This window comes from Maylandia zebra, linkage group LG4, assembly GCF_041146795.1.
Source record: "Maylandia zebra isolate NMK-2024a linkage group LG4, Mzebra_GT3a, whole genome shotgun sequence".
NCBI classification, from domain to species: domain Eukaryota; kingdom Metazoa; phylum Chordata; class Actinopteri; order Cichliformes; family Cichlidae; genus Maylandia; species Maylandia zebra.
Window position 1 is genome coordinate 27249872 of NC_135170.1, and position 10253 is coordinate 27260124.

General features: G+C 37.9%; 1 protein-coding gene across 1 annotated transcript in view; it reads right to left on the minus strand.

Annotated features, from left to right (window-relative positions):
- The window catches only part of baiap3 (BAI1 associated protein 3), a 52043-nt gene extending 41790 nt beyond the window's left edge, over window positions 1-10253 (minus strand). The window contains exon 1 of the mRNA XM_004552207.3: window positions 10055-10253. The gene's annotated coding sequence lies outside the window, so the exon portion shown is untranslated. The remainder of the gene's footprint in view (window positions 1-10054) is intronic.

A 10253-nucleotide genomic window follows, 5' to 3' on the forward strand; every position in this document is an offset into this window, starting at 1 on the left:
AATTCTACATCGTACTGCTAAAACAGTTCAGATTCCTCGAGGCGCAGACTTCGCTTGATCTTCTAGCGTGTCAGGAAACCAGACGTGAGTAAGAGGTAGAGATCTGTGGACTGGACTGAGTTTCCACTTTACTGGTATCTGGTATCTGGTTTACAATCATTTTAGGTAAGTGGTAGTTGGCAGTGTAATATCTGCATGAATGCCAGGAACAAGGATTTCTTAGCAGAACTTTAGCCAGATCATCACACCATGTTCACACTACAATATGAGCCAGCCTTAGCTTTTCACAGGCGTCAGTGAGCTATGGCCATCCCAAAACCTATAATGGGCTTAACATTTGTCCTTCTTGGGAATTAGTAGGTACTTATTAGGTACTAACAACTGCATATCACAAAACCGGCTGCTTTGACCCTGCTGCTTGCTGTTATAATTTGCTCCTTTGCTAAGTCATCCACATTTTTTCCTGCTTCCAGTACATCAAGTACAAACTGACTGTTCACTTTGTTCTAGACTAGGATTGTACTCGCTTGCAGACACTAACACCGACAGCTATACACACGTTAACCAAGTATTTGTTCCTGTTATACATTTTAGAAGTCAGTGTCTGCACAGGCTGTCACAATAATTCAGCAGGCACACATAAATTTTCATGGAGCTATGATTTTGACAAATATATAACACATAGACCTGGGCAGACTTTCTCTTACATACAATACTTATGTATCCCACTCCTTATCAACTACTATTGTATCAACATAATCAGTGTTATTCACTTCCTTTTAATTTGCTGCTAATCTGTCTAGCATGTATTAACCCTGCCTGCAGTGACTGGGGAAAACATCTTGCATAATCAAAACCAGTTTACATGAAAGCAGTAAATATTAATGTAAACGTAATTATTCAAGTTCTCATACCTGACCATTTTCGAAGAATTGATTTGTTTTTGTTTGTTTGTTTGTTTGTTTAAGCCACTTAATGTTGACTTAAAATAGACAAATAAGACAACTTAAAAAAATGATTTTTAATTCCTTTAGGCACGTTATTACTAGGTGCCTAATGCAAAATTATAATTTGTTCTGAGGTATGCCAAATTACACAAGAACTTATGAGATCTTATGGAGGGATGAGTGCAAATTTGAACTCTTTAGTTCAAATGTTAAGCAGTATGTGCATGATCCACCCAACAATTCCTGATTTGATTGGCAACATATTCATTTTTCAGCTTAACAATAATCCCAAACATACTGCCAGTGCAGTAAACGGAAAGAAAAACACACAATGGAACACTATTGGTCAATAAATCTCTTAATAAATAAAGATTATATTCCCAATTTTCCTAGCAAAATATAGACAAATAATGGGTGGCTGATGTAGCTATGATGTAGCTGCACTTTGGGGGATTCAGCATTGTGTGATGAATGGGAATTTTAACATCTCGAGATTTTGCAACTTTTACACAGGATTGTTTTGCATTTCTTGGCAATTAACGTTATTGTTTTGTCGCTTAAATTTGATTAATAAGATTGATAGCAAGTGTTGCGTCTCTTAGTAAATAAGATGCTGGCAGCTTCAGCTGCTCTTCTTGGCTTAGCTCACAGACTGATAACTGTACTGGCTGCCTTTACCTTCTGTTTTATGTACATTACACAAAACAGATATTACGGAATGTGGTGACTAATGATAGGTGGATTTTGAGAAATCAGAGATTGCAATTCCCTGTAGGTTGGAGCTCAGAAGACTACCAGCTGCTTTCTGTCGTTTTATATTCATTTTTGGGACAAGTGCTATCAGTCCTGTCATCTGTCTTTTGGCTAGAAAGTCAGGATCACAAAAAATTATTTATTAATTCCATCTGGGTAAAAAACAAAACAAAATCCCCTAAAGGAACTTAGTGATCTCAAACTGACCTTGGTCATTCAATTATTCTAGATGATGAATGTTTTAACTTGTAAATGACCCATTTGTAACAGCATTAATTAGACTTATTGAACTAAGGAGCCATTCATCAAGCTATGCCACACACACTACTGAAGCATTCAATGAGTGGACAGCTGAGCTACACAGGATGAAACCAGGTTGACTGTTATCTTTGCAAACAATAACTAAGAGTTGTTTGCATATAATACATTTAATTAAACAAGATTATGTCCAATAGTTAATTTCTTATATAGTTATTTCATAACATGACAGTTTTTTTTTTTAACAAATTCAAAAATGGCATCTGAGCATATATAAAGAAAGCTATCCTCGGGCTGTCATGAGTATGAAATATGAATTTAGAAATCTGAGCCTATGCAACATCCTGAAAGAGATTGGCACTGTGTTGCTAAGCGATTCTCTGAGACTGAGTAGTTCTCCCTCAAAGCCAATTGCCATAAAGTGAATTCTCATTTTGGCTTCATAGTGACATTCAAGTGTAACTAAATTATATGTCCTAATAACAATATCATATGCTGTCACAGCTCCGTGCAGAGCCAAACAATCAAACAAATTCTTCTGGATGGAAATATCACATGCTGTCATTTTCACCATGTAAAGGAATAACACAAATATGTGAAGGAACCACAATATAAAGCTTAAAATATCAAGAATATCAAAAATCAGCTGTGGTTAGCCTATAACCACAGTTTGCTCCAAAACTATGGCACACAAAAATATTTTTTTAAGCTTCAGTTTTTTTTGTCTTAGTCAAGCAAAGAACTTCATTATGTATGTCGGAAGCACGTGCTGTTTATTAGGACTTAATCTACAAATGCTTGCAATTTAATATTAAAGTTAGGGTGTGGATGATTAAACATGTTTTATTTTTAATTGTGATTCTAGGCTCTAGTGATTATTTAAAAATACAATCAAGAGACGATGATTATCCTGCTGTATTTCATTTCCTGTCTTGTTTTGTAGAGTGATATCAGATGAACGGTTAACTCTTTTCACTTTATTTCCAGTCTTCAGTTTCACACACACTCTAACCAATTTCAACCTTGCTGACCAATTTCTAAAGGCAAAATATAACATCATATCAATTTGTTACTGATCCATAATAGGGGTACCGGAAAAATATCAATAGAGCATCATTTTGTGATATTTTGCATGGTGATATTCTTTTCATACAAGGACACTAAATATCTATATTTTATAAAATAAATTTAAATACTAAGAAAAAGAAGCCTCATCTCAGACACCACTATTGTGAGATTACGTTAGCAAATTGACTCGGCCCAAAAAGACAACCAAACAAACAAAATAAATCCAACATCGGACACACTTAGCTTGATAAAGCTAGCTCCTAATAATGGCTCAGTGACAGGAGTCATCAGTCACAATTAAAAAATAAATAAATTGGTGGCTAAATGGAAATTACATGGAATTGTTTTGGGGGTTTTTTTACATCCTGGTACCGATCACTACTTGTGGTGACTAAATAGGCTTGGACCGACAGCAATCCTCCTCAAAGAGATAGCAATTATTTGCATATCTCACAATCTAATTTATAAATGCAGACAGATTGCCAACATTTTGCTGTCATTCTGAATTAGTCTTTATCAATGAGGACAACCTAAGGACACTCAACTCAACATTTATGGCAGGTTTTGCTGACAGTGTCATCAAATGAGACAGCTTTATCTTTTTGATAAAACAGATATTGACAAACTTTTAATTTGAGGACATCATTTGCAGTTGAAGAAGGTTACAAATCTCACTATATGTTATTGCAATACTTACCATACTGAAAAATGTCAAAATATTGTGATCACATTGTATTTTGTGGTGGCTGGTGTGTCCCACCTCTGATGTTAACATACTGGTTTTTCCTGGAGTTTTAAGAGTGGCAAGCAACAAAGTAAAATAGTCTTAAATGACCATATTAAGACCTTTTTTTTTTTTTTTTTTACTGTGTTATGAATTCAGCACACGCCTTTTCTTTGCAGCATTCCACTTTGACCTCTCCTTAAAAGCCCAAACCATGTTTTGAACTGTTTACCTCAGACAGCACATGACAGGAAATGAGCTTTGGTCAGCAAGATTGATCTAGAGGATGTAAAAGTCATAAGGAGGTTTTCAGAGGTAGACATCTGGAAACGTGATTAATAGTTACCTGCCTGATCACCACCTGTCCTCCCTCTTTTGTGCCTGGATCAGCCACAGGGGTATACCTTCAGGCCTCTGCAGTTCTTATCTGTCATTCATTCACTTGAATTATATGAAAAATTGTGATTTAGCAGAATATTATTTGCTCAGCCTTAACTGATGTTGATTACCAAACTTTCACAGGAACACAGCACACTTATTAGCTGCCACATTTCTGAGCACTAACATTACATTTGTAATCACCGCAGCAGCAAAACAGTTTATAGTTGTGTTTACTTTTCATTTCACTCTTCATGTCAAAAGGCTTTACAATGATTGCAACCTCATTAATCACGCAGCTTGTATCTGTCTAGTAACTGATGAGGAGAGTATCAAGAATCCCCTTCACATCTTCCCATCGACACTGCTTATGGCTTTTAAATTTTGATGTGAAATTTGTATAAAAGGGACTGAGATTGCAGCTCCACCTGGATGAATGAGTGGCTTTTGTGCAACTGCAACAGTGTCTGTGCCACGAAAAACAGTGAAAGAAGAAGAGACAGAACACTCAAAAAAAGAAATGACAAGGACACAACGGAGAGAGGGTCTGATTGATGGAAAAGTTGTTTCAGAAGACAGTCAGACAGCCTCAAACAGTCAGACTCCTTTTCAATATTTGACAGCCAGTGTCTGCGCATCGACGAGAAAGAAACAGAGTGAGCCAGGGGAAGGGTTTGTTCTGACTTTTACAAGACACAATATCAACGTTAGAGGATAATTAGCTTGGTGGGTATGTGGGAAGAGATTCTGAGCTGATGGCACCCATTTTACTGGCAATGTTGATTTTTTTTGTCTTTTTAGGATGGTGCTGATGAAGGTTGCCTGTTGAATTGAATTTGCTTACACCAAATGAATCCAGAAAATGAAACATACTGTATTTGTGTGTGTGACTGTCAGTCGGTGCACCAGGCCAACTGCACAGAGAGAGCAGCATGCAGTCGGCTTTCCGGTTCGGAGTAAGCCAGAAGCTCGGGGTAGAAGTTGCATCATTGACTGTGCCAAAGGAGAGTATGCTATCGATCCTGGAGGCTGGCATCTGTTGTCCACATGGAGAATTCACACTTTACTTTGTTAGACTCAAGCGTTGATACTTCTTCTCTGCTAGATAACATCAGTGTTTTGTTTCCAGTGCACCACAGAGGGAAACTCTTGGAATTTCCTCTACTTCGACGCACTTAGCAATTTTCGATGTTTCCCAAAATGGTAGCGGTAAGGCGTAAATTTGCTGTTTTGAATCAGTGGTGGTGATTGTACATATAGACATGCCAGCAATTACAACAGGACTAATAAAGATTGCATGTTTTTAAAATGTAATTTTAACTCCTGACTATAATATCCTCACATAATCTTTCCTGGTCCTGGGCACTTCGAGCCAGCACTTAATTAAAACTAATTTTTGTTGTGGACTTGTGATTCTGTTCTTTTGGGAAATGAAACATTCAACTTCTATATTTTGTCCTTTGAAGTATTATATTGTTTGTTTGTGTGTTTGTCTTTCTTTGAGTTTTGTTTTCTATCCTTCTATCCTTGTCTTTCCTGTCCAGTCTGCCCTAGGCTTGTCAGTATGTCTGTGTGCCTTTCTGTCTCCTCTGTCGTGTCCCTGTGTTGGTCTGGTTTCTCAGTGTGCTGTCTTTGGGATCCCTTTTTAATTCTCATTCAAGTTTGTATGTCTTAGTCCTGATCCCAGTGTTTGTTATCTCCTATTTTACCTCCTACTTTTGCACCCCCTTGTCTCATTAGTTAGATTCAGTTCAACTGTGTTTTCTCAGATGTTTCCACTCTACCCCAATCTCCTCTTGTCTATTTATACCCTCAGTTTGCCTCTGTCTTTGTTGTGTCCTCCCTTGACATTTATCCCCATAGCAGACTTGTTGTTTTGGTTTCCTTGGTTTTTGACCTGCATTATTTTGTAGTTAGTTTAAGTTCAGCAATAAAGCTGCGTTTTAGTTTACCTCTTGTTTTAGAGTCCTGTGTTTTGATCCGACTCCTGCCTGCCACACAGCCAGCCTCGACAACACCATTATTTTTTTCATATTTTACAATATTTGAGTAAACTGTAAGACCTGCTATGATATATGGTTTAGAGATGGTGATGCTAGGGATATGGTGAGGAAGAGGAACCACTGCGATGACCCCTAAAGGAAGCAGTCGAAGAAGAAAAGTTATTCGTAATCGAATGACTTCCCGTGGTTTTGAGATTCTCAATGTTCAAATATGTTTGATCAGTAGGGTTAAGACTCCTAGTCCCCTACAAATGCAATTATTAACACTTATTTGTTTGACTTATATTGACATTTTTTTTGCATGATAATCAAAGACCACACTATATTCAAGTGGTGCTATAAATGAGGCATTTTTAGTTTGCTTCCTATTCATATGATACACTTGTAATTTACTAGGTTTCCTGGTTGACTGCCAAAAAGTAGCTTATAAAGGAAGCAATCGTGGCCTAATTTTCAGGGTGCTTTTTTCAAGAGCTTAAATGTTGCTTCTTCAGTGTTTGACAGGAAACAACAGTTAAGTCCTTCCAGTTCTTTACTGTGAGTTGTAGGTGAGAGGAAAGTGACAGTGAACAATGACAAGTTTTGCAGTTATCCAGAGATTTAAGCATTCAGAACAGAAAGCACAGTGCAGTGGAAAAAGAAAAGGCTCATGCTGAGGGTATGTATGGGATACTTTGTACTTGTAAAGCAAATATTTATATGATTTGTATAAAAAACAGATATTGCAAAAAAAAAAGTTTTTTTTAGTCAGTCAGTTAATATCACAAAAATAAAAAAAATTAATTCAAGCCTAGAAAAAATTCAAAAAGCATTAATTGTAACATAAATGTTATGTTCCAGCTGGATTCGTGTGCACTTGCCACTTGTCACAGCTTTATTGCAGAGCATCTATTTAACAGAGTTATGCTCTGTGGATGACATCTTACAAAGGCCACACAGCTGAAATACCCGAGGCATCTCTTTCAACTTCCACACTATGGCGCCACCAGTGGAAGACTTGCTCAGGCATCATATTATATCTACTACATGCAGACTGGCAAGCGTGGACTGTTGACAGGTAGCAGGCGCCGCAGAGCAGCTGTCTCCCAGGTGAACTCATTTCAATTACGGGAGTGGATTTCTCCCAGCTGATTTCACTCTGTCTCGGCTGTCAACCCATAGTGACAAAATGGGTCGACGTGCCACTATTGGTGTGGCGCCAGCTGCCAAGGAAACACTGTCAAAGCCAAGCAAATGCCTTTCTCACTACACTGGTGCCGAAATCAAGCCAGGGAAACACTGGCTCACCAGTGTCTCTTTCCTGTGAGATCCAATGAGCCCGGCAGCCAAAGGCGACTTGCTGATAGGGATGGTTAGTCTCTATGGTAACAGCAGCGGAAAGGAGTCGGTAAATACAGGTAAATGGAATTCTGCAAGGGCTGAAAAAAAGACCCTGGGTTTTATAATGCATTCACTTTAATGCTGCAAAATACAAAGCTGATACTGACATTACATTTGCCTATTTAGTGCCAGTCATTAGTTCACCTAATGCTCAGTCCTGAGAATATTTCAGTGTGACTCATGAGCTAATAACTACAGTTCATACTTTTAACTTGGTCCCATTTGATATTTTCAATTCTGTCCAAAAGACAGCGAAAGAATAAAAAATCAATAACCTCAAAAAAGTGTAGCGCGTTCTGCAATAGTTGATTAACAACAGCTCTAAAGAGACACCTCGATCAACATAGTTGAAATGCTATTACATTTCCCTTGAGTCGCTGAAATAAAAGGGAACAATTAACCATCCCTTTGTGGCAGTTTATGTAATTGAATAAAACAAGACGTGCTTATTTTGACCTGCATATTCCTCAAAACTTAATTTAAGCATGGCAGCTTACACATTCAGATCATATCATAACTCTAAGTAGATTATTCTGCAGAGTTGCCCGTGTTAAAAACCACCTTTAAGTCAAATCCAAGAGCCTCGTCACTGGAATGTTATTATGTGGCTGGCCCTTGGGGACACAAAAGGCTAAATGGATTAAACTGCCAGCTCTCTGTAATATCTTTTCAGTGGGATCAATGGGAAAAAGTGCAGACATTACATCGTAGTGACCTGTCCTGTATGCACCTGCAGATAACACCTAATCTATGATTCACCTAAAAAACACTGAACATTTAGCTGTCTATTCCCAGGAGCTAACAGAGTCGGTGTTGTCAAGGCACATGACAGGCACTCCGGCTTGGAAATTGATTGCCAGAGAAAATCCCAGGAATTGACGGCAGAGAGCTTTTGTAAAGGGCGTCTGCAGCACAGTAAGGCAGCAAAAACCACTGACAGCCACGCACAAAATATAAAATTTAAACAATAGTGAAAATCCCTGCTTATTATACTACACACAATGCATCTTTTGTCACCCTGAAAGCGCTCAGCAGCAGTAACACTACTCTCAAAAATAGAAACCACTGACTTATTATGCAGTGGCAATAATGCTCTATAGTTTACGCAAAAACATCAATCTGCATCTACAAGACACTGAGCTACAATACGATTCTCTGAAGACATGCAACACTTCACAAAGGCTGTAATTAATGGCGTACTACCAAACATCTGAGTACTCTGTTTGTACAGCATTACCATAACCTTTTGTCATGCCTCTATGAGTGTGCGCAAGCTGCTTTTTACATAGACAGGTTTGTGAGTAATAACCACTGAGGCCCTGTATGATAAAAAGAGGTAACGATTAATTAATGTCTAATGGACTCATGACTCTAAAGTGGGGCTATGACCTGCACCAGCAAGGCTCATAAGGAGATAGCTGAAGGGAGGCCACAGAGAGCAAGGAATTATGAACTGGAGATGATTTCTGCAAAATTGAGAATCACTATGTTTGTTTGTTTTTGTTTTGTTTTGTTTCATACACCACCAGCGCTTCGAGTTTTATACAGATGGTGAATAATGAGATATAATCCTTTTTATTACCCTTTTAATCTGCTGTACATGTAATTATTGTCAATATAAATAGCTCAGGTAAATTACCAGCTCACTATTGCTGCGGCTTTCACTGGGGAAAAAGACGCTTCAAGCAGAGAAGTCGGTGTTTGTGTGTGTGTGTGTGAGAGAGAGAGAGAGAGAGAGAAAGAGAGAGGGTGCGCTTCACATACATCTCTATGACAGAACATTGATTTATACATAAAGCTCAGTAAGCATTACAAATAAGCTCAATAAGCTTTAGAACTGACATGATTAAGTAGAAAAAAACAAAAACAAATCAAAAGGTTTAAATCCAACTTACCTTTATCTTCCTGAGTGTGTGTGTGTGTGTGTTTTATGGGTGTGGGGCATTGTATCTATAGAAATTTGAAGAGTAAACAGCTTTATATCCTCAGCTCAATTATAAAAACCACATGCATAAAACATAGTAGTAATAATACTAATGATGATACCATACAATCATATCTACCTGTGAGAGTTTAAGGCCAACATAATTCTACTAAAATGAATATTTATTATTAAATGTATACCAGTGTTTCCTCGAGCTTCTGATCAAGCTTGCAGCACCATGTTTATGATCTGTATGTTTATCAGTGGGGGCAACTTTTGGCCATATGGCAGAGAGATTGTGCAGGATCTTTTTACGAGAAATGCCATAAATGCTGCCCAGTGCATAAATCCTCACGTCGTCCTTCATGTGCTATTCCAGTAGAGCCTACTTTCATATCATCAGTGCGTCAACAGAACTTTATCATCCTTTAAAAAGACTAATTTTAAATGATTTCCAACTAGAGGAAATGCAGATCAACAGGTGCCAATTTAACATCCTTATAAATGACGATGAGTCTGCAGCTGTGTGACGCATTTTTTCTAATTTTTTTGGTTAATTAGTTTAAAAGGGGGATTTTTGTAAGGTGTTAAATGATTCAAAATAAAAAAAACACCTTACCTGTGTCTCCTGACAGTTTTCTCAGTGTCAAATGTTCTTTTGTTGCTGCGTGTCAGAGTTCCTGTGAATCAAAGCTCACTGCAGCAGGACGCTGCTTCCCTCTGTGAACGCGGCGCAGTCAACTTATGTGAAAACAACGTTTGGATTTTTTTTCTTATGACAGACGACAGACAAAAGCTCATTTTAGTCCTTCGAAATG